This window comes from Petaurus breviceps, unplaced genomic scaffold, assembly GCF_028583685.1.
Source record: "Petaurus breviceps papuanus isolate PSGF00001 unplaced genomic scaffold, PetGlider_PUasm1.0 387, whole genome shotgun sequence".
NCBI lineage: Eukaryota > Metazoa > Chordata > Mammalia > Diprotodontia > Petauridae > Petaurus > Petaurus breviceps.
The window spans coordinates 774717-800132 of NW_027186308.1; the positions used below are offsets into that span (position 1 = coordinate 774717).

At 46.2% G+C, this 25416-nt stretch overlaps 2 long non-coding RNA genes across 2 annotated transcripts in view; both read left to right on the forward strand.

Annotated features, from left to right (window-relative positions):
- LOC138170807 (uncharacterized) overlaps positions 1 to 25416 on the forward strand; it is a 92795-nt gene that overhangs the window by 5163 nt on the left and 62216 nt on the right. The window lies entirely within an intron of this gene.
- LOC138170808 (uncharacterized) lies at positions 5331 to 25221 on the forward strand. The gene is made up of 2 exons (XR_011170753.1): positions 5331 to 5434; positions 15391 to 25221. It is a non-coding gene; the product is annotated as an uncharacterized lncRNA (long non-coding RNA).

The following is a 25416-nucleotide window of genomic DNA, read 5'->3' on the forward strand; positions in this document are numbered from 1 at the left end:
CTCCCTGTGAAGTTTGAGCCACCCCTACAGCGAGCAGAGAGGCCTCTGCAGAGAGGTGCTGAGAAGGCCAGTGGTCTGGCCCTGGTAAACTGATGACAGCCTGGCCTGGTGGGCAGCCCCGCTGGTGATGAAGTCATTCCAGGGATTGCCCCCAGACTCGGCTGTTTGGGAACAGAAAGGGGGCAGTTTGGCTAAGGGACTGGACTCTCTCCATCCTTGGGGAAACGCCAGGGGCCAAAGAGATGCCGACCTATTTGGAGTCGAGCCAATGCCGCTGTCTTCTCCTATGGCTTATGGCTTCTTCACGTTGCAAGGAAACTGAGATGCCCCCTCCCCCACTTTACCCAAGCTGAAGAGGAAAATAGGGTTCTTTTGCCCAGCCCTTCATTAGCGGGGATCTTAGAGTCTTAGATCTGTATCTCTGCTTGTCTTTGTGTGGTTTGGGCTGTGAAAAAGAGAAAGGTCTAGAAGTGTGTATGCTTGGCATTTGGCTTGTGGGAGGTGAATCTTGGCGCGTGAGGGGAAGGGGAAGGAGGAACAGGTAACGGACTGCCCCTCCCCTCCCACTGCCCTCGGCCCTCCGCCGGATTGACTTCAGATGTAAGTTTTATGCTCCTTTTCAATGTCGTGTTCAGCTGTGTTTTTGCCATGGGAAAAAGTGTGGTGAGGTTGGCAATGAATGTAAGAAACACATTGGGAAAAGGCATTTTGAGTAAGAGCCTCATCTGAATAGCATCTAAGAGGGGTATGCCAGGGCCCCAGACCTGGACCTGGCAAGGACCTCCAAGGCCATCCTGGCCAAACTCTTCATTTTACAAAAGGAGAAACTGAGGCAGGGGTTGGTGAAGTGCTTGGGGATCACGAGCTCCTGGATGGAGGGAGTCCTTTGTTCCCACAGCTGGCCAGTGAACTTGCCCAGGGTCATTTGGGATGGACCAGTGGCGGGCCTGGGCGTGTCCTCAGCCAAGTCCTTTGCACGCAGAGATCCCTCCAGACCTGCTCATCCTACAGGATTGTCCCTTGGGCCATGTTACGGTTCGGAGACTGACAGAAGTGTTTTAAAAGGAAGAAAGTTATCTTTGATGTGCTTTATGATATTTACTCTTAACATCAAAAATTGGGTTTTTCTTACATCCAATTCCCGGTGCCCTTTTGAATGGTATTTTGTCCTGGCCCTGTTCCATGTGAGTAACTGTTTGGTATCCCACCTTGTGGGCTCCACCCATGCCCTGTATGGTTCTTCCTCTTTCAGGAGCCTTGGTGGAAAGGGAGGGCACCTTGGGCTGCAGCCACCACCATGCCCCAGGCCCCCATGCAGAAACTTGCTTTATGGCTTTAAGACTCAGCCCAAGGACTAATCTGGCCAGGAGGCCAGTAGGGGTCTCTTTGGATGGTGCTGCTTCCTTTTCCCTCCTGCTGGATTGACTATGTCCTCAGGGGGCTGGGAGCAGCTAAAGGAAAGGGGGTGGGCTTCTTTCTCCTCAGAAGGGGCTAGAAATTTTTTAGGACAGTGACCTACAGTCTTGGGGTAGAGCCAGACCCCTCTTCCAGAGAATCCCTGTGCTCTCCAAGGCTGCTGCCAAATCCCCCAAGCCCATTGCTCCTCTTTGAATTCTAGCCTCTCTCTGTGCTCCCTGCCCCTCAGGGCCCCTCCCAAAGGTTAGGGGTTGTGCTCAGGAGCTGTCCAGCCCTGCCATTCTTTTCTAATACAGTTCTTCTGAATAGATGTCAGGCAGGCTTTGTGTGGCTTTCTTCCTGAAAAAAGCCTTGGTGGGAATCTTGTTTTTCTGAGACCTGGCTTCCTCACTGGGTTACTGGGAGGAGAGACTCTTTATTCACAGAATTTGGGGCAACCTGGGGAGTAGGCAGAAAGCTTGGGTGCAAATTCCACTTTTGCCACTTGCTGCAATGGTGATATTGGGCAGCCTTGGGGAAGCCTCTGAAGGTGACCAGAGGACACAGGACGACCTTGGGTCTGAGTTACTGAGAAGCTCTTTGATGGAAATCGCTGTTATACTATTGACCAGGACTGTGGTTAGTCAGACAACGGCTCCGAATGGAAGTCCTTGGCTTGGGCTCCCCTTCCTGAACCTTGGCTGCTCCAGCTGCTGCCCCTGATTCTAAGGTCTTGGGAGGGCTGAGCTTCAGCTCCCTGCTCCTGCCGACAGTGCTGTCCAAGGTGGCCTGGCAGCTCGTCTGAGCCCCTCTGATTGGCACAGATGGGCCCCATTGATTTTCTCTGGCTTAGCTTTGCCATCTGTTCTCTGGCCTCTGTGTTTGGGCCCCATGGTTTCAGGGGTTTCAGGGTATGAAGCTGCCTCCCAGCTGAATACTGGGGGAGTAAGCCTGCCTGGGCACCTGGGCCTCCTCACCATTGGATGGGAATGCTAAGGCCACAATGTCTCAGGGCCAGCTTTTTTCAGTCTTTTAACACACGCAATGAAGGTGTAGCTGATGTATATAATTGGCTTCCTGGATTCTTCTGACTGCTTGGCAGGGGAATTCACACTTTTACCTTTCCCTTTTCACCTTCTGAGGTAAAAAGTGCTAAAATGTTTTAAAATAAAAGTTGCTACTTTAAAACTTCTGAATCTGGATTTGGAATCTGCCTCCACCTGAACTGTGTGTCTGCAGTCATCTTGAAGAGAGGCCGGCTGACTGAGCGCCCCACGACTGAGGGTTTTTACTTCCATGTTGTCTTAAAAATTTTCCCATTTTCCTCTGGTTGAATTAAGGACTTGAGGGGTTCTCCCCCAGAGGTGAGTTCTGGTCTGAGCTCAGAGGGGTTAAGTAAGCTTCCTAAGGTCACACAGTGAGTAAGTATAAGAGACAGGACATGAAAGTATCTGCTGTCTGTCTCATGGCCCATAAAAGGAAGCTTAGGGAGGATTTGGAAAATGGCAGATTTAGGGACTGACCCTCTTGTTTTACAGATGAAGAAATAGAGATTTGCCCACAGTAGCCCAGGCACTATCTGGCAAGTCCAGTGAACAAGCATTCTTACCCCTTCCTCTGAGGCCAGGCCCTGTGCTGAGGTGACCCACAGAGAGGCAGCAGTGGGGTCCAGCCCTCCAAGCGCTTCTGAGCTTTTACCAGGTGCCCTTTCCAGGCCAGCCCCCGCGCCCCAGAGTGCCACCACTGTCGCCTCACCCAGTCCTCACAACGAGCCTGCTGGCGGGTTGCTCTTGGTCAGGATCTGAACTCAGCTTTTCCTGGCTCCAGGTGCCCTGGTACCACCTGGCTGCCTCCAGCTGTACAAACAAGGTATGGCCAGTGGGGATGGGAGGTCAGCTGAGAGGGAAGGCCCCGGGGAGACCAGGGCTATGGCCATGCTGGCATCCGCTCCTCTGCTTCTCTCATCAGGCCTTCTGGCACGAGGCAAAGCTGCTTCTCAGGGTTTGCATGTGTTACTGAATGTGTGAAAAGAAATTCCAAAGTAGGCTCAATGCTGCCCCAGGAGACATGCTGGACCCGGGGTGACTGAGCCCTTGGAGGTCTCAGGGGCCATGCCTGGGAATGATGCCAGTTGAGATTGTCTCCTTGATGGTGTCCAGCAGAAGGCTTTCTTCAAAGTGCAATGAGGGAAATGATGGGGGGGGGCAATTATTTAATTACATTTTACTGGGAATGTCACCTATTTGGGTATGACTCAACAGTCTACAATCTTGTGTGCTTTTTATCAACCCATTCTGCAGATGAGTAAACTTGAGGCTCAGTAAAGTCAGTGGCAGAACCTGGGTCTAGAAAATGCTAAGGAAGTCTTGGTCCTTAGGGTAGGCAAATCACCTGGTAAAGCTAGGGTTTTAAGGAAGTCAAAGCATTACTGACTTAGGGGATAGCAGGTCAGTGATATTTCAATTCACGTCAAAAAGCATCAGAGCCAGTGAGGACGTCAGCATCTTGGTAGATGTTCCTGCTTTTGCCGACAACAGGGCTTTCATACAGTGGGTGTTTAATAATTGTTTGCTGGTTGAATTGCATTGAGAGCTCCTTTCAGTTTTGGTGGGAGAAACTGGAGAGATTTCAGAGAAGAGTCACCCAGAGGGTAGAAGGTTGATGCATTTGGAGTTGAGTCCTGAGCCAAGGGAGGTGAGGGAGGGAGGACAGAGCCCTGGGCTGGGTCTGAGCTGTGGGACCACAGGGAAGGCCTTTGCCTATAAAATGAGGAAGTTGGCCAAGGAAACATCAGAGTCATTTGTTCAGTAGATATTTATGGAGGGCTCCCCATTTACCAGGAACTCCTGGGCCTTAAGAGAATGGCCTCAACTGCCGCCCCCAGTAGACTGGATGCACAACCTCGTCGTCCTTGCTGTTTCCCTAGGACTAACGAGAGACCGGAATTGTCCATCCCTGGGTACTGAGAGTCTTTAAAATCAATCAGTATCCACATTTGTGGAAGGGGAGCTAGAGGAGCAGACCCCATGGGTTCCTGCCCTTGTGGAGCTTGTGCTCCAGGGTCAGAATCTTGGACTGGGGCTTATGGGTTTGGAGGATCTGAGCTCCTGAGCTAGAGAAAGGACCATAGGAGCCATCAGTCTCTGAGTCCCCTCAGATGAGGACACTGAGCTACTGAGAAGAGTGACTTGTTCAGGGTCACCCATCCAGGGAGGATCTGAAGTCAGGACTTGCTGACTCAATTCTGCCACACTGCCCTTCAAAGTAATTCAGTTCACTTCAGCCAATACTTATTAAACACTGATCATGTGCGAGACCCTCTGTTAGGCCCTGGGGAGACAAAGGAAGCCGTAAAAAGTGGTTCCCCCACTCTAATCTCTTGGAAGGATAGAATGCCTGCCCAGATCCAAGTCAGTGAGAGCTTATTTGTGGGGGACAGATGTGAATACCTCGGGGGCTCAGTGAAGGCAGAGCCCAGATCCAGAGTGACTGCTGGTCCAGCCTCATGATCTTAGAGATGGGCATGTGTGAGGCCTGAGCCTACATAGGTAGCAGGTGGCCAAGGCAAGATTCCAAGCCGGTCTCCCCAACTCTGGGTCCAGCACTTTATCTGGGGCACACTGTGTTCTTGTCAGGGAGCCTGGATTCAGCTCTCCGTTTCTGCTTCTAACTCCTCAGTTGGCTCTGGGCTCCTCATCTGTGAGGTGAGAGAGCTGGATGAGATCGCCCAGCTGTAATGTTAATGGGATATAAGTGGAGCCTGGTGTGGAGCCCATCAAGGGAAGCTTGCTTAGGGGAGGCTTGCTTGCAGGAAGGCTTTCATAACTTTTGTTACTTTATAATTAGGCGCTGAGTCAGAGGGTTGTGATACCCTCTGACCATGAAGAACAGTATACATACTCTGAGATTAACATTTTGCTTTGGGGCTCCCTCACAGAAAGAGTGTTCCTGTGATTTGGCCAGATGAGACTCTGGGCAGCCGTTAAGGACCCCCCCCAGCTTTGAAAAACCCAGATGTTGGAGCTTCTCTGGTAACTATGTATGTATTGCCTTGGTCAGACAGTTGGATCTGTTGATATGTGCTAATTTCCCAGACATTTAGAATTGCCCGTTGGTCTTTATTTCTCTGCTTGTATTTTCTCTATTTTCTCTGGAGTTTAGGGTGCTGACTTTTCCCCTGAACTAATGAATATAATTGAAAAGATTGCTGACCCCTTGAACAGCTATCTTTCCTAGTGAAGCAGATCTCAGAAGCTGTGCTAGCAGCCATCTTGGGTATGCCAGCGTGGTTGCCATTATACCAGCAAGGGTCCTTCCTCCTGGGCATGACTTAAGGGTGGTCTAGAAACCAGTCATTCCACAGGATTATTCCTCTTTGATGGATGAGGAGCTGTAGCTAAGAGTGTAAGGGACTAGGTAGGACGAATGGGGAGGAAGGGGAATTCAAGCCCAGTTCTCCCAACTCCTCACTACCAGCCTTCTTTCTTCTGCATCTGCCTCTCTGAGCTCAGACTCATGCCCAGTGAAAGTATAACATGGTAGTGAAAGATTTGTACTGGGGTAACAATGGGCCAGGGTCTGGGCGCCATTGGGCAGAGCCTATGTGGGGATGGGCCTGACTCTGGGCCACTTCCAGTGACCCATGTGATCCTGCTCCTAGCTGAAGGATGTGTGCAGGCAAGGTTCCTGGTTGGTCCAGACAGGCCCCATCTCAGGGTGTGTGTACACGTATTCTCCCACATGCCCTTCTCAGCACCCTCTAAGGCAGCCATACACACATGGCAATGAGGTTTGCCTAGGGATGGCCCTGGTCTAGCAGTTGAGTGGGGCTCCCCGATTTCAGAGAATTCTTTCTCCATTTCAGATGTCATAGACAGCGTGTCATTCATGGCCCAATGAGTGTTATGAAAAGTTCTGACTTTCAAGGAGGATGTTGTCATAGTAGTCAGGGTGATCCCACCACTTTTACCTCCCCACATAATGAGTAGGCAGGCCTTGAGTTGGGCCTTGATGGGCACACAGGTTTTGGAGGTGGATTTAGTCATGAGTAAGAGAACGGTGATAGGGACAGAGGTTTTGAGGTGGGTTGGATTGGGATAGAAGAGTAATTGGAAAAAAGCCAGGAAAGGTAGGTTTAGGTCAGGTTTTGAGGGGCCAAGGCTGGTTTGATGCCTTCATCATGACACATTGTGTCAAAATTCAAAGCCCTGGGTGACTGATGGCTGGAATACGGCCAGGGGATAGACTCCGTGGCATTCACAACACTGGCTTATTTTATGTCTAAGCGAAACATAACTTTGAAATGTCAGTAAAATTGATTCCACAGAAACCATAAATTCTAAGCAGGTTAGGGACAAATTAAGCAAAATCACCCAATTCTCCTTTTTGTGTCTTTGCCCTCCTCGTATTTGTCCTGTGTTTTTTTCAGACTTGTTGCTGCTGTGAGTTTTCAGTCATCAGTTTGTGCGTTTCCGCTTTCTACTGTCTTCCTTCTGCATCACTTCATTTGTCTTTCCCATTTCACTGAATTTGTCACTTCTTGAAAAGCCACCGCCAAGTTAGAGACTGTCATAGAAAATAGCTACCATTTCGGAGAGTAGTGGTGAGATAAAGCCCAAGAGAGGATGAGTCGGTCACCCCCAGACCTCCAATGTCTATTCCCGAGTGCTCCAAATTTGGGTCCTAAGCAGTAGGAACTCGAGATTCTTGGATAGGGGGGCAAATTTCACATCGGTGTTATTACCGAGTTGGATGGAGTGAGACTCCTTATTGGAAGATGGCTGTGAGAGAAGTGGGTTAGAAAATGGGGTGAGGAGGGGAGGCTAGGGGGTTGGAGAAGGGTAGCATTGGAGGGTCATGTGAGGAAATCCAGGGACTGGAGGCAGGGTATTGTGTGAAGACTGTTGGTGGCAGAAAAAGTGACACTGTTATCAGTCTATACTGCAGACCACCTGGACAGAAAGAGGAAATAGATGGGGGATTTGGGAAAACTCTAAAGCCTGGCCCAGTGACCTGGTATAGTAATAGTGGGGAGGCAAGTAGGGAACTGAATTTGTGGGAACTCTCTCTGCTGGAGGCAAAGCAGCTAATGACACTTTGTCTTGCCTTGGTGGTGATTTCATCCTTCCATTGATAAGGGGTAATTGTGTTCTGGAATGGATTCTTACCAGCTGGAAGGATCTGGTCATTGGGGTGGAATTGATGGGCAACTCTGCCAGAAATGACCTCTCTGTCTCTGAGTGTGTGTTAGAGAGACAGAAGAAAGCCAGGAAGAGTGATGCAGAGAAAAGTGAGGTAGTATCTCCTGGCCTAAGGAGAATTCTGTAGGGATGGACAGCTTTCAAATTCTGGAGACACCAGGAGCAACGATTGTGATGAAGAGGGAACCATGGGAATTGTCTGAAGAAACCCAGTAGCTTGGATTTTACCAAGAGACATCCATATAGATCCAAGCATCCTTATGAGGCACCTTCCCACTTGTGGGCCAGCCACTGTACAATTAGCGTGGATGGAAACAAGGGCCAGTACCAGGAGGGAGACAAAGCCAGCTGAGAAACTTCTGAAAGTTCCAGGCAATAGCAGCCCATTGAAATGATCCTAGGGAGAATAAGGTTATTTAGGCCACATGGGATCACTGTCCAGGGCAGCAACAGAGAAGGCAGAGCTGTCCAGCTCTTCACTGGTGTCTACTTGATCTGTAAAAGGCAGGATATCTGGGCTGAAGAGGTCTTCAGGGGAGGGAAGGAAGCCAAGTCCTCTGACCCAGATGAGTTTCTTGTGACCTGCAGATTTACTGGGGGAGTTACTGTCAGTGGTATTGTAGGAGGTGCTGCAGGACTGGAGAGAGGCAGACGGCTCAGCTTTTAAAAGAAGTACATGCCGTGGAGTGCAAGTTATAGGCCAAGTTCACCTTGGATTCTTGGCAGAGTACTGGGACTCATTATTAAAGAGCTGGTTAAACGGACACTTGGAAAAAGAGGATGTGGTCCCAAAGGGCTATCGTGGCTTCTCCAAGAACAGGTCGTGCCAGCCTCAGCTCACTTCCTTGCATCATGGATTCCTGGATTCTAGAACTGGGGTCAGGAAGGCCTGGCTTCCCATCCTGCCTCTCCCTCTCCCTGGTTCGGTGACCTTAGGGCACCTACTTGTCCAGAAGAGACCATCCGGGTAAAGTGCTTCACAGATCTTTGAACCCCAGGTAAATGACTGGGCTTTAAATGATCATTACTGATATCTTGTCTCTGATGTATTTTTGAGAAGGATTTGTACACTTATCAAGGGTATGCTTGAAAGAAAGTATGAGATGGGAAAGAGGTTTTTCTAATGAATTTTTGCAGCAGACTACATTTTTGCCATCACACAATTTGCTGAAAGATGTAGAGAACATAAAGTATGACCAAAGTTATTTTGATTAGGGAAAAAACCACCACTCGGCACTGGAGCCATCCAGACTATATTCTAACAAGGAGTCTGTTTCGCATGTATTAAGATCATACAAGAAATAACTTAGTCCAACAGTCCTCTGACACAAAGAGGGGGCTGTGTGTAGAGGGGTGTACTGCTGTCCTGGATGGCATCTTGTGTGGAATCCAGATACCAAAGGGATGCTAACTCTATGGTGAGGTCCTCCCCAGGTCCCGTGACCTGGATAGTGATGTTGTGCTGATGACCAAATCCCAAAATGTGTCAGGGCTTCCTCCGTAAGTCTGCTCTGATCCACATGGGAAAAATCAACTGCACTGTATTCTTCCTGTCTCGGCTCAGACATAGAACTGCATGGTCAGTATGCTGGATAAGCATTGAAGATGGATGGTGAACCTGGCCCAGAATGTGATAGGAAGAGAAAGGACTGCAGTCATCCCCACTAGCAGTGGTATGGGGACAGACATCATCCAGGGAATGGAAGGCCTGGGAAAGCTGTTAGGCTGGTTGGGCATGTATTGAGAGAGGGGGCAGAGACAGTGTGAATACCTATTTGGTCCCCACAGGGCATCAAAAGCCCTAGAGGAGGATCTCTGACACTATGAGTAGACCCTTGCTGGAGAATTCCTGGGAAGGTGTGAGCACAAACAAGCGAATTGTGGTCTGGACCACGTTGATGGGTTCACAGAATCATGGAAGGGTTGAAGGGGGAGCCCAGAGAGCCACGTTTCTAATTGTTAAAGAGCATGACTAATTTATGTTCTCTGGGTAATTTCCCGCTTAGATCTTTTGGACAGCCACCTACCTGGAGATGACTTTTTATCTTAACCAATTTGTGATGATTCTTTTTGATGTCCCACTGATTGTCAGAAATGGGCTGTTGTTCGTGGGTGTGATTTCCCTTTCTGGGAGAGCCCTAAACGTGTGCGTGCGTCCCTATATCAAAACTCTTACCCACATTGTCGATTTAAAGGCCAACTTCTTGTCAGTTCTGAAGGCTGTATCGGCAGAATTGAGTGCTTGCACTTTGGCAAGGCGAGAAATAGTTTGCAAGTGTAGGGCTCTCCAGCTCATTGTCTTGTTGTGACTGGTATCTGACATAAGGCAGTCAACATTCTTTACCGAGGACTTATGGGTGATGTGTCCACCAGTGTGCTAAGCACAGAATTGCTTAAGGGTGGCTGGGGTAAGAATAGGAAGAGACAAATGACCAGTAAAGGAAATCTAGTCCAGTACCGATGACAGGCTTCTTGTGTGTGCGGCATTCACGGAGGTACTCTGGGGAATGCAGAATGAGAAGAAGCTTTCTCTTGGGGAGGGTATAATTTACTCAAGGAGAAAAGATCCTCCCCAAATGAAGCAGCGAGTTGAATTGCTAGATCACATGGCCCTGACCACAAGAGGCATGGAGAAGCGAAGGGTCAGGGTCAGGGTCATGATTTCTACATTTCTTCCTGGCTTTATAAGGGTGACTTGCATATCCGAAGATGGTTCAGTGGATAAGGGCACCAGTCCTGGAGTCAGGAAGATCTGAGTTCAGATATGGCTTCAGACACTTGCTAGCTTTGTGACCTTGAGAAAGTCACTTGACCTCTGTTTGCCTCAGTTTCCTCATTTTTGAAATGGGTATAATACTAGCACCTCTCTCACAGGGCTGCTAGCATCACATGAGTTAATAGCTGTAAAGTAATTAGCACAGTGTAAGCACATAGCACAGAATCAGTGTTACTTAATATTAGTTGTCATTATTCGTGATGTGGGAGGGTTCGTGGGGATCTGAGCACTCGTTTGGGCATGTGAAGGAGTTCTGCACCAGGGATTGGTTCTCCAAACCTGCTTGTTTTTGTTGGCTGCAGCATCATGGGCTTTTAATTTAGCAATGAGTGATTCACTTCGAGAAGTAGCGATGCTTTTCTTTCCACAGATTCACAGCTTTTAGCTCTAGAAGCATGATTAAGGTACAGAGGGCGCTCAGGAACGAGGCCCCTGCCCTCTTCTCTTCACTCCAGAGTCCTCTCCTCCCTCCCAATGTACACACAGACACATCTGTTTCCTGGACTCTGGGAGGGCCACCAGATGTGGTTCTCCCTTGCCAGGCTTATGGGAGGTGGGTGGTGGGTGGTGGGTTGTGGGTGGTGCAGTAAGGGGTTGAGGACCAAGGATTCTAGAGAGTGGCTAAAGAAAGCTCAAAGCTGACTGTCTCCTTGTGGAGGCGCTTGGCTTCCTCAGAGCTGTCCAGGGTTCTGAACTGCGGCAGCATGAAATTCTTTCTGACCCAGTGGACCCAAGTCCTGTCTCTGGCTCAGCATTTGCTTACCTGGAGTCCTCCCCTCTGTGCATAAGCACTTCCTGCCCGGCTTGTGCTGTCTGACTTCAGCTCCCTCTGAGCTCCCTGCCTGTCTGCCCCAGCTTGTGTACACGTCTGTTCCCGATTCCTGAGGCGATTCCATGGCACGAGCATGTCTCCCTTTCATTTTATAACATCGTTGCTGGCCTCCTTTGTGTGACTTCACCCACATTCCACACCTGCCTCAGCAGCGCCTAGAATGGCCGCTCACTTCCCTGGTAGGTGATGTCTAAGGCTCATTCTAGCAAATCCCAGCTACCTACCAGAGGTCAGAGGGCTATTTAGTGGTGGTCCTAGGGGAAGACCTGGGAGAAGAACCCATCATTCATTTCCCTGTATGACTTTCCCTGTCAGATGGCTTTTAAAAAGCTCAAACAAGGGTGCTTGCCCTCAAAACTAAAAGAATTGTCAGTAAAGTTTTCCAGAAACGGAAAAACTCATTTTGGATGGTGCGTTTATTAAAAAAGACCCTTAGAGTGAAGGCCTCTGAAATTAGAAATGGAAAGGACTTTGGGGGTTGTCTGGTTCAATTTCTTCTTCTTACAGATGAATGAACTATGGAGAAGACAGATAACATGACTGCCCAGCGTCCCTGGGAGGTTCTCATTCTGCTGGATTGTTCTTGTGGCTGTTTTTGTTGGCCATTTCTGTTGGCAAAGACAGGTGGCTCTGGCTTTTTGTGCGTAGTGGTGGGGATCTTTTTAGTGTTGTTATCATTAACAATAATTTTTATTCAATTCTGAAACAGTTTTCCATGGTTTAGATGGCTTGCTTGTATTTTTCAGGGCTTAGAGAGGTAAAGGAAAACATGGATCAGATTATGGACACAAACACTGAAAAGCATTCTTCCTGCTCTGTGAGCAGCTGTGTCTGAAATACAGAGTTTAATGCAGAATTGGGAGCCCACTAGCTAAGCGAACTGACTTAGCAGAGTGGGCAGCAATGATATCTGGGGCATCATCAGCCCCTCTGGGACCCCCTGGGGAGCTTTTCTTGGCCACAGTTTCTTGTGTTTATTGGAAAATACCCAGAGGGGAATTTGGGGGTGGTTTCAGGAGTATTAGGTGACCACTCATGCTGGCCCTGCTCATCAGTCTTTGCTTCTAAAATTGGGGCACTAACCAGATATCAGTGAATCGCAAAGAGGGGGAGCCTGGTGGAGTGATGCACTGAAAACAGGCGTGTCTGTGCTTTCGATGGAGGCCACTGGTGCCCCTCCCTGTTCTGCCAACAGCGGGGTGATCAGACCTTCCTGGGAGGCTAAGAGCAGCAGCAAATACAGGGGAGTTCAAAGTGAGGTGGGCTTTTGGGGGGATAAGGAAAAGCAGCGGTTTCATGCAGAACTTGGCCCCTTGTGTCACCTCCGTTTTATAGGTGAGGAACCCGAGGCTCAGAGAGGATATGTGGCTTACCTGGGCTCACTTAGCTGTTGAGTGTCTGAGGCTAGATTCGAACTCAGAGTTCCTGACTCTACTGCACTGTGGCACCCTGGTGACTTGACATTTCTGAGCATTTGCTAGTCTGTCTAAGTGGAGACGTGTTCATATTGGGAGCTCCCTAGATGTGTGAAATCACACATCTGGCCCAAGAAGGAGAGGAGGCGGCAGCTCAGCCTTTTCTCCATCCCTAGTGGGTATCCTGCTGTCTGCTTCTGGCAGGGGCCAGTTCCATCCTGCCACCTCCCTTTTGGAGTCTTTTCCCTAGGCTTCCTCATTAGCCTCTTTTCAGCATCAGCGTCAGCGCTCTTGGTCACTAGCCTCAGGAGCCCAGGCCATGACTTTGCCTCTGTTCTCTGGCATCTGCTACAGACACAAGGGGTTGTGAGAATCTTCTTGCTATGATGCCTGCTGTTCTTACAGACACGGGAGACATTGGAAATGTGCCCCATGGAGCGTCATCAAACTGTCCTTTCCCTTCCCCACCCTAAATCTCCGACCTTAGGCCACTGCCCCTTCCTCCCAGTGCTCATCAGCTAAAGATGGCAGTGGTGGTTTATTAACCCCAGGGACCTCACTCCCTGCCACTAACCTCTGGCTTCTCATCTTGTCCCTGTCTACCCTTATCCCTTTGTCTTGGGTTTAGGTTGTGGCTGGGGTGTGTCGGGGTCCTGGGAAAGGTCTTAGAATTTCAGACTTCTCCATAGTTGGACTGAGATGGAAAAATGACCTTTGGCCAATAATGCAGTTCCTGGAAATCAAGTTGGTTAAAGTAGCAGTGGGGGGGGGGCGTCACAATGCGTAATGCCAGGTATGGAATCAGGAAGACCTGAATTCGAGTGTCACCTCATCTTCCTGAATTCAAATCTGACCATAGACACTTACTAGCTGTGTGACCCTGGGCAAGTCACTGAACCCTGTTTGCCTCAGTTTCCCCATCTGTAAAATGAGCTGGAGAAGGAAATGGAAAACCATGCCAGGATATTTGCCAAGAAAACCCCAAGTGGGGTCATGGAGAGCCCCTCATGATGTATAACCACCACCACCACCACCACCAAGTTAGAGAATTGTGGGTATAATTTTTAATCATGATCTGGGCTCATAAAAATCTGACTTTGGGTAGATGATTTTTTGTTAAGTGAATCCTTTTTTTTAAAGTGGTTTTCCCATCATTTCATTCCTAGTTAGCTGCTTTAATCTATATCACCAGCAGGGTTTGGGGGGGTTGTTAAAAAGATAAGTCTTTGGAGGACCTCTTTGTTTCCATTTGCCTTAATTAAGTCAATGAGCGATTTCTGTACTCAAAGTGTGTTCTCTATCCTCCCTTGCACTTGTCCAGGGCCTGGCTCTTGGGTTCTTAGCCCATCTGGCATCTGCAGAAGCCCGTGGATCCATTCTCATGATCACAACATCCATAATTGACAGAAATACTGACTTTCCACTAGAGGTTACTGAAAGTAAAGCTGTCTTTTTATTCCCATCCAAGTTCACGGAGCTCCTGGGCATCTCCCCATGACCTTCCCTTGGGAGTATGGGGATCCCAGGTTGAGAACCCCTAACCCATAGTAGTTGTAAGGGCTGGGGCAGCCTGACAGTGCCAGGGTGCCAGGCAATCAGATACTGTTTCCTCTGTGTCTTCTCATTTGATAACCCTCATACCAACCTGGTGTGTGTGATATGGCAGAGATATTTTTAGCTTGAGAGCCCAGGAAATCCCCTGCTGGTATGTGGCATCCTCCTGGGATAGTTGATCGGGGGGTTGGGCAGCAAGAAGGGCCAGAGTCTCCCCAGAGAGGGCCATGAAGCTGTTCAGGGAGGGGGCAGAGTATGGCAGGGAGGGGTACTTGTGGTGGGGCAGGGTGGGGGAGGGGGAGAGAATCTCTGAAAGGAAGTGGGCTTTTCAAATCTCCTCCCTGTCCATAGTTTGGAGCTGGGGAGGGGCAGGCTCTATGCTTTGGAGCATTAGGGGGACCCACTCCTGCAGGAGAAGAAGGAGTGGTCGGCTGGAAGTGGTCACCAAGGATTTGGAAAGTGGTGGGAAGGAGGGGGCCAGGGCCTGGCTAGGCCTGCCTGTCTGACAAAGAAGGGCCTCCCTCCCCACCCCTATCCCCACCTTCCATCCCCAATCCCCTCCTTCTGGAGGCTGCTACTGCCCTTGTGGCCCCCCTTCCCCTCCAGGAGATCCCTGGAATGACAGGAGGCAAGATTTAATTGAGAAAATCTGCTACCAGTCACCCCCCAGGTCACCAGCCACCATCCTGGGGGTAGAGAGCATCCCAGACTGTTCTTTCCATGCTTCCTCAGGGAGCTGGCACCCCTTTTTAGTCAGCTAGCTTAATTTCTCTCGCTTTTTGGGGGGAGCCATCGGCTGTGCGTTTCCTCTGCCCTCCTCACTGTTGAAGGCCATGTGTATTCTTATGTGGATGTCACTGTAGTTTCCTCATCCCTTCCCCCTTTCTGGAAAAGACTCCAGTAAGGCCCAGAGGGCCGCCTACACATGTAAGGAGCCTCAGCCTGCTGGGCATCTGTATTTTATACTGGGTAAGGATGAAGAGACCCTTTTACTCTCAGAGTTCAGCTCAAGTGAGAGGCACTATTTCCAGTCCTGCCAAAGCGGGTGAGGTGGGTGAGCACCACGACTTCCTGCTGGCCTAGCCTCCCACGGGACTGCCTTTGTCTCCCAAGCGGGATGGGGGTGGGAAGGTTCTGCAGAGCTGCCACCTGTGCATCTGTGTTCATCGTGTGGGCCTGAGCCGGGACAACAAGTGTTCCTTCTTCCTTTTTATCCAGATCACCACTGTGTCCTGGACCAAACATCTGCATTCCAAGGCTGTCTCCTGGGAGCTAATCTCTGCACTCTTCTGGGCTCTGAAGCCCTTTGGTTAGGGGGCCTCTCTGCTTTTCATCCCAGCCATGGGGTATCACTAATAGCGAGGGTCCAGGATCACATGACATGCCACAAAGCCCGGCTAGCGGATCATCCTCTGAGGCCTCTCTTCTCACAAGGGGACAGAGAAAGAATCCAAGTTAGAGGCAATCTTGATTTCTACAACGATTCTTAAACGATTTCCCATGTGTAGGGCGCCCTCCTGGGCCAGATGGCAGGAGATTGGGGGTGGGGGAACCAGCCTCCAGCAACAGGCCTGCTTCTCCCTCTCCCCCCCAAGACAGAGGGAAGGGGGATAGGACTGCTTTAGAATAGTCTTTGGAAGTCACTTGGTCACTCCCGTTCAATCCTAGAATGCAGATCCGCTGTGCTGATCACTCCAGAAGAGGCTGCATGTAAGGCATGTGTGTCCAGAGATGGGGCATTTGGGGGTCTTCTCACCACCACTTGGGTTCTGACTTTTGTTTTGGTTTTGTTTTGGTTTGTCTTTTTGGGGAGATGATATTTTTTATGTAAAACAATCTCCCACATTCTTTTAAAAAAATCTTGAGTGCCAAATTCTCTTCCTCCCTTGCCTCTCCCTGATAAAGGCTATACATGTGCAGTCATGCAAACCATATCTCCATACCAGTCATGTTGTGAAAGAAAACACAGACAACCCCCCCCAAATAAAGAATGTTAAAAATAGTCTGCTTTGACATGCGTTCACACTCCATTACTTCCCTTTCTCCCCCTTGGATAATCTTTTTTCCAATTTTGTTAGTCTTTAGTGCTCATCATTCCTTTGCCCTGCCAGGGAGTGCGTCTAGGTCAAAGGCTTTGGGTCACGTCCCCCCTTGACATGGTCAGAAGGTCACAATCCTGTCTTGGGGACCAGGTAAGCACTAATGTCACCATGTCTCTCTTGTTTGGGAAACAATTTGCCTCCCTCTGTGACCTTGTCTCCTTCTTGGCTTGGGTCCTGTAATCTTCAGGTATTTATTGCATGTTGCTGTCCTGAATGCCTTGCATCAGTAGTAAATAATAACAATAATTTATATAGTGCTTTAAGATTTGTAAAATACTTCATAAACATTACCATGGCAGGTAGGTGCCTAGTGTTATCTCCATTTTACAGTTCAGAAAACTGAGGCAAATGCAAGTGAAGTGACTTGCCCAGGGTCATACAGCCAGTGCCTGAGGCAGGATTTGAACTCGGGTCTTCCTGATTCTGCCTTGAGCTCTCTATCCCCTGGGCCACCTTGATGCCAGTGATGAAGTATCAGATGTCAGAGGATAGCCTAGCTGAGACTCTTGGCGCCTGAGCCCTGGCCAATACTTGGGGGATTTTCAAGTGAAGAGATCGTCCCACATTAAGTAAACCACAGCCAGATTTATGTTCTTCCTAAGTTGGACTTTGTCCCAGCCTGGCTCTTGTGAAGTGGGGCTCCCCTCAGGAGAGGGAAAGAGAAGCAAGCTTCTGTTAAGTGACCCATCCTCCACATATAAGCCTCCAAGGCCTCCACACATCTCATTAGGCGCGTGCTGGAGCGGGAAGGGCACTCGGAAGGTCCTGGGCTCCAGGCCCGCCTCCCCCACCAGCTGGCTGGGTGACTGGTTTAACTTTTCCCATCTTCAGTTTGCTCGAGGGGGTGGAAAGAGATGGTCACAGAGGTTCCTTCAGAACCAAAGGGCTGTGGTCCTGCCTCATTTTCCATGGCTCAGTTCAGTGATGTGAGATTGACCCCTTTGTACCTGTTATGCCCTTTAGGCCTGAGGAGCAAGAGCTGGACCTGTGATGGGTCCAGGGAACTCCAAGGAGAGGTCATTCCCTCTCCCAGTTCAGGTCAGTGGCACCTCTGCCACTTAGGATCTCACAATGGGTTGCTGAGAGCCCCGAGAGATGGAAGTAACTGGCCACGTTGTGGTGCCCTCCAGCCTCCAAGGCCAGGGCTCTGTCCTGCACAAAAGGTACTCTTTGGTCTTTCTGGCTATTTGAGCGCAGGGTCTGGGTCTCATTTAATCTCTGCCTTTCCTCCAACTCCAGGCCAGGGCTCAGCTCAGAGCAGACATGAAATCGTTGTTTGTCCAGGTGGGAAGGTTTGTGCTACATGCCCCAGCATTCCTTTCTTAAGTGATGGGTAAGGTAGATGTAGATGAAATCTAACCAGGACTCATTTCCACTCCTGCCTGTGGCTTGGGATTATATACAGTATGAAAAAGTGTCCCATGTTTTCAAAAAATGAGAAGGTGACATCTGAGTCACAGAATCAGTCCATCCACCTCTCTGTGCTGAATTACTTCCAGGCTCCACCCAGTTGTGTTGGGACACCGGATAGCCCCAGATATCTGAGCCGGCAGGGACCTTTAAGTCATTAGCCATGCAGTGCGGTCTTCTCACCTTGAAGATGTGAGACTGATGCTCGTGGGTGATGAGGAGGGGCCTCTCCAGTTCTGGGACATTGGTGTGACTAACTTAGAAACCCTGCAACGTCATTAGGCTTTGTTTTACTGAATACTTGAAGGCAGAACCAGGAACAATGAGAGAAGATGGTTTGTAGTCAATGTAGGGAATGCTGCCTAATGCTTAGAGTTCTCCCCAAGCGGAATGGATTGCCTGGGGAGGCAGTAGCCCCCCTCTATTAGTCAGTCAATCAACAAGCATTTTTCAGGACTTGCTTCATGCCAGGCACTGGCTGGCCTAATGAGAGATTCAGGCAGGACATCTATGTGTATGGGTGTGTTCATACATACACATGCATATACATACTGTATACTCACATGCATGTACTTCTTACTTAGCAGCAATGTTGAGGGAATAGTGAGCAGTAGGTACACAAAGGAATAGTGGCAAGGTGGCTTGGGGGGCAGGGTTAGGACACTGGCAATTGGGGGGATCAGGACCGAAGTCTTGGTGCCAAGGCGTGGTCACATTTTGGGGACTTTGGAGACATGACCCTGGCTTAGCCCCAGATTGTGCTAGAAAGCACTTCAGCCCCTTTCCATTGTGATGCTGTGATTCATCATTCCTCTCTCCTTGTGGGGATTACTTATTCAGCTCAGCTTCATGTGAAGAATGAGGGCAGTGACTGTCCTTTCTCCTTTGTCTCCTCTGGGAGTGCTCCTTTCAGTCCTTCAACCTGCATCTGTGTGCCAGCCCTTGTACCAGGTGCTGGGGGCATAGAGACAAAAACATAAGAGTGTCTGCCCTCAAGGCACTTCTGTTGTATGGGATGAGAACACGTGTTGGTGTCCATAGATATTACGGCTTCCTGGGGTGAAGGTGAAGGCAGTCAGGGCAGACACCCTGTTGGAGGTCTGCTGAGGCTTCCTTCATAGTCCCTACCACTCTTCTTTCTTCACCGTCTTCTCGCCTGTTGCTGTATGAACATGCACAGACCTCCCCAGGCTTGCAAGAGTGTTCCATGGATTGTGTCATCCCTCACTCTCTCCCCCCACCTGTTCCTTTGCAGCCACGCTCTCAGAGAAAGACCCCTGTGCTTGCCGGCCCCCCCTCTCACACAGCATCTCTTCTTGATAGGCTCTTTGAAGGTACTAAGGACTAAATGCAGCATCCTTTTCTGAGTCCTGTCTCCTCCGGCAGATGCCCCCTCCATCACTCCTATTCTTTCACTTAAGGTCCATATCCTCTGTCCAATGGCTCATTTCCCGCGTCCCACAAAGACGCTCGAGTCTCCCCATCCTCAGAACCCCCTCACTGGATCCACCTGTCCCCAAATGTCCCATGTCTTGCCTCCTTTTGGCCACTAAGCACCTTGTGGAGGCCGTCTGTACCATGTGCTTCTACTTCTGACCCCATCACGCGACTGAAGCTGCTCCCTCCAGAGTGACCCATGATCCCTTAAAGGCCAAATCAAATGCTTTCCCTCTCATTCCTCATCCTATTGACCTCTTTGACACAGTTGGTCACTCTGTCCTCTTTGAGACTCTCTTCTCTCTAGATTTTCTGGACACTTCCCCTGGTTCTCCTCCTCTGTCTCTGACCGCACCTCTTGTCTCCTTTTGTAGGTCCTCCTCCAGGTCTTGCCCTGTAACCATTCTCTACATTTCTGATAACGCCGTCTCTCTCTCTCATTCCCGACTCTACCAGCTCCAGTGACTCTTGTTATCTCAGTGATAACAGCTGAACTTTTGGAGCCCCCTGCCTCCACCAACCACAATCGATCTTTCTAGTCTCATCAGACGGTCCCCTGCTCCTGCCAAACTGGCCTCACTGTGGTCCTCTCTCAGGACCCTCATCTCCCATCTCTGTGCCTTTGTGCTGGCTATCTCCTTGCCGGGAATGCGCTCCCTCCTTTGTGTCTTGTGACTTCACATTTGTGATCTGTGTGTTTCTGGTGTATCCTTTGTTGACTCTCCCTTTAGAATGTCAGCTGCTTGTGAGCAGGGTCTGCTTTATGTTGTGCAGTGTTTGAGAAATACTACATAAGACTTCACTCTCCTTGCGTCCATCTTGCATCATTTCCCCTAATTCCGGTCTCCCAGATTTGTGACCTCTGAGCCATCCTCCGTCTTCCCCCACATCCAGTCTGTTGCCTAATCCGGCTTCCTCACAGCTGCCAAAATCATCTTCCTTAACACAGAAGTCAGACCACGTCGCTCCTCTCCAGAAGAAGTGCCCGTGGCTGTCTTGTCTCTAGGATAAAATGTAACCTCCTCATATTGACGTTTAAGCCCCCTCACCAATGTTTCTGAATTCATGACAGCTGTTAAGTTTTAGAGAGCTAGGAATGAGAAATGGCATTCTCAAAAGCATGTAATTCTATATTTTTCACATTTTATTTTCATAACATTTTATATTTGATATTATCAAATATAAACAATATTTATATTAACATTCATAATATTTTATTTTCATAACATGTTTAAAATAATGAGTGACCATAATAATAAACAGTGAATACTTAATCTATGACAGGGTTATACTAAACATTTTGGAGGGCTTTCTATAAGATAAATGCACGATGTATTATTACTATGAACAAATATATTGTGATATGATTTGCAACCTATCTGCTAATGAGCCATCTGATTCCTTTAATTTTTCTTAAAATACTTCCAACATTCTTCACAGTCTTTGCTCGGTATTGTGCATGTCTAAAAATGTTGTTTAATAAATAAGAAGTACTTAGTAATATTTACAAGGAATTGTAGCCCCTAGTGACTATTCAAAGACTGGAAATGTCAGCAAACATCATTGGGCAGCATTCAAATAACAGCATTCAGATTTCTTAGCAAGATTAACACCACTGCATAGAATCACCTGTCAAAACTGTCAACTTAAAGACTTACTCTGCTTCTAAAACTTGTTATTTCTCAGAACACCACTCATAGAACTAGTATAAGTCTACTATGCATGTAAACTTATTAATACTATATTTACAAAAATGACTGTTATTGGTATACCATGAGCATATTAACATGTTAACAATTACAAGCCAGATTGACTGACTAGCTCATGCCAGCTTCTCTCTCCCATGTTCCCTTTCTGGGTCCCAGAAATGTTGAATTTAACCTTTGACTCTGTGTATCCATCAGCTTTTTCTGCTCTTGCTTTTAGCTTGACATTACTGGATTTATTCAGACCAGTAATATCTCTGTAATGATTGTTAACCCTTAAATCTGGCCAAATTATAGTAGTTTTTTTTTCTGATTTCCTTACTAATTTTTCTCATGATTTGGGATTTGTAAAGACACAAATATTTCCCAAGAAATGCCAGGAAAGAATGCTGACATGGAAATATTAGTTCCTATATTTGAGTTTCGACCAGGAAACCCTATTATGCTTCAGGTGAACATTATTGGGTAGCAATTATGATTGTAAACAAAAGCAAAAATACACACGACAAAAATAGATAAGTGGGAAAACTATAGTAGGCTTAAAGTACCATAAATAGTGAACCAATATTAATACTTCATATATATACACATATTACATACATACATATATACACACATACATACATATATATATAAACAGGTACACACATATACACATACATACCTGATAGCATAACATCTAAATACTTAAAAGTTAATCAAAATACAGAAAGAAATAATAGTGAGAGACTTCAATGTATCCCTTTCAGGTATAGACAAATCAAAGAAAAAAAATGCACAGGAAAGAAATAAGGGCCTGAACAGAACTTTAGAAAAGCTAGATATGACAGGTCTGTAGCAGTTATTAAGTGGGGACATAAAGGAGTTTATATATTTCTTAGCTGTTATATCACTTTTATAAATATTGGCTATGCATTAGGGCATAAAATCCTCACAAAGATATACAGAAAAGCAGAAATAGTTTTTAAAAAAACATCCTTATTGACTACAATCTAATAAAAATTCTATTAAATAAAGGGCTTATAAGGAAAGAATTAAAAATTACTTGGAATCTAAATAATTTAATTCTAAAGAATTGGTGAATCAAAGAAACATTCACAAAAATATTAAAAAGTTCATCAAAGAAAATGACAACAGCAAGACTTACTAAAACTTTTGGGATGCAGCTAAAGCATTCCATAGGGGGATACTATATCTCTAAATGCACTCATAAATAAGAGAGAAAGAATAGGTCAGTGAGTCGGTGCTATGATAACAATAACAACAACAAAAGTAGAGAAGCAACAAATGAAAGAACAAACAAACCCAACTGAACACCAAAATGGAAATCCTGAAAATCTAAGAAGAGATGAGCAAAAGAGCCCTATTGACTTGATAAATAAAACTCGCTATTTAAAAACAAATGGGTAAAATAGATAAGCAATTAGCTGGCCTGACTAAAAATAGATAAAAGAAAACCAATGTGTTTGTAATAAAAAAGAAAAATAATTCACAATAACTGACGATGAAATAAAGGAAATTGTCAGACTTATTTTGTCTAATTATATGACAATAATGCTGAAAACTTAGATGAAATGAATATTTGCAAAAGAATAAAATACCCAAATTAACAGAGCAAGAATTTAGTTATTTAAATTACCCAATCCTGGATAAAGAAATTACACAAGCTATAAATGAACTCCCAAATTAAAAAAACCCACAACAAATCAGGGCCAGATGGATTTACCAGTGAATTCTATCAAACATTCACATAGCAATTCCAATAAGATATAAACTGCAAAAATAGAAAAAGAAGGGATCCTTCCAAACTCTACCACACAAATATGGCCAACCCAAACTAAGGAGAGGCCAAAGAAAGAAACTGTAGACTAATGTCGTTAATGAATAGTGATGCAGAAATAGGAAATACAGTGCTACCTAAGAGGCTCCTAACAACACATTAAAAGTTTAGACATTATGACCAGGTTTTTATACCACGAATGTAGGTGTGAGTCAACACAAGGATAATTATACTACAGAGGGCCGTATTAATAACAAAGAAGAATGAAAATCATATGATTGTATCAATAGATGCTGGCAAAGCATTTGCCATAATCCAACACATTTTTATTAATTTTTAAAAAGAAAATGTAAGGATAGATACACCTTTTCTTAATTATGGTAAATAGTATCTTTCTAAAACTGAGAATCCACATTATATATAATTGGAAAAGTTAGAGGCTTTTCTGTGAAGGTGAGAGGTAAAGCGAGAGTCTTTTATCGCGCTGTTACTTGATATACTTCTGGAGCTGCTGGCTGTGGCAACAAGACAAGAAAACAGATAGGAAGCGACACACATGTACATATATTCGCAGATGATATCTTTTAGTGAACTGTAAAGAATCAACAAAAAATTTATTGAAACAATAATTTCAGAAAACCTGTGAGATACAAAGTAATTCACATACACTATCAGCATTTTTATTTCTGGCCAACAAAACTCTGTGGGAAGAGATAGTAAGAAAAATTACATCCAAAATTACTATAGAATATATAAGGTACCCAGAATCCTGTACAAATGTAACACAAAAGACTGACAGAAATACAGAACTAATGGGAGAAATATGAATTGTTCATGGGTAGGCTGTGCTAATACACATGGATAAATTTATTTTCAATTCCAAATTCTCTTCTTCCTATTCCTATTCCTCCCCCACCCACTAAGAAGACAACAATACAATATCAATTATTCATGTTAAATCATGAAAAATATTGCTATATGTGCAAATGTTTTTAAAATAACAGTACTGTCTAAATTACTTATTCGGCGTCTTATCAAACTATCGAGTTTATTTTACAGAGCTAGAAAAAACAGTAATGAAACTCATCTAGAGGAACAAAAGATCAAGAAATCAGGAGAAAAATTATAGAAAAAAAAGTAAGAATGAAGGGGGTACCTAGTGGTCCCAGATGTCCAGCTTTTCTAAAAATCTGTAATCGACAAAGTCATTTGGCGATAGTTAAGAGGTAAAGAGATCTACCCGTGGAAAAGATTAGACATGCAACATATAGAAAGAAATGATCATAGCAGCATAGTGTCTAATAAATCCAAAGACCATCCACCACTGGTGGTGGTGGTGTTCAATCATGTCCAACTCTTTGTCACCTCAGGGACCATAGCATGCCAAGCCCTTCTATCTTCTACTATCTCCTGAGGTCCCTAATAGTGTAAAAATTAATTATTTGACAAAACAAATTCTAGGAAAGCAGTCTGGTAGGATTTAGTTTTCGATCAACAGCTTGTATCATAAGTTTGAGTAGATATGTGACCTAGTCATAAAAATGTAACATCATAAATAAATTAAAGTAATAAAAAAGAAAGTCCTTTTCATATCTATAGCTAGAAGAAGAGTTCATGACCAAACAAGAGTTAGAGAGCACCACGGAAGATAAAATGGACAATTCTGATTATATAAATGAAAAAAAAAATGAACTAACAAAACCAAAGCAGTTAAAACGAGAAGGAGAACATTTACCAAGGAGGGAAAATCTTATCAGAAAATTGCTAAAGGTTTCATTTCCAAGATATATAAGGAATTCAGTCTTATAAGACTTAAGAACCATTCTCACAATAAATGGTCAAAGGATACACACAAGTTGAATTCAAATAAAGACATCCACACTAGCAACAATCATTTGACAAAATTCTCTCAATCACTACTCTGGGGTTCCATATCACATCAGGTTGGCAAAGTTAACAAAAAAGGGAAAATTACAAGTATTGGAGAAGCTGTGGAAAAATAGGCACACTTTATTGCAGTGTTGGAACTGTGAAGTGACCTGATTGTTCTGGAAAGCAGTTTGGAAGTGGTCTCCCAGCATCAGTAAGTCATACACACCCCTAACCTAACCGTACCATTACTGGGATGTTTCACTTGGAGATATCAAAAAAGGAGAAAAGGATCAGTTATTACAGAAATATTAAAGGCAGCTCTAGAATTGTAGACTCTTGGGGTGTGCATCAATTGGTAATAACTTGTTAAAGTAAGGTTCATGAATGTCCTGGAATCATATCACACCATGGGGAGTTCTAGAAGGGAGAGTTTCAAAAAAGCCTTGGAAGACTTGCATGAACTGATGCAGAATGAGAGGGGTGAACTGAGAACAATTTATATGACAACAACATTGTAAAGGCTTGAGAACTCTGATCGTGCGATGACCGATCACCGTTTCAGAGGATCTTACCCACTTCCTGATGAGTGATGAAGCTGTAGAATAAGACATTCATTTTCAGACACGGGGCAGGAATCTGTTTGGATTGACTATGCATATTCATTACAAGGGCTCTTTCTCTCTCTTTGGTTAGGAAGAGGGATCCAATGGAAAGAGTTGCAAAAGAAAAAAGGAAGGAAAAATTTTTAAAAATGTCCAGAAAGAGTCATTCAGTCAATAAGCATTTACTAAGCCCTACTATATCTGGAACTCGAGGAGTTCAGAATCTAATGGGGGGGAAGGGGAGATACGCAATCTACAAATATGAGCTCTATAATTTAGGAAATAATGAATAGAGGGGAGGCACTGGAATGAGGAGGGATTGGAGAAGGCTTCCT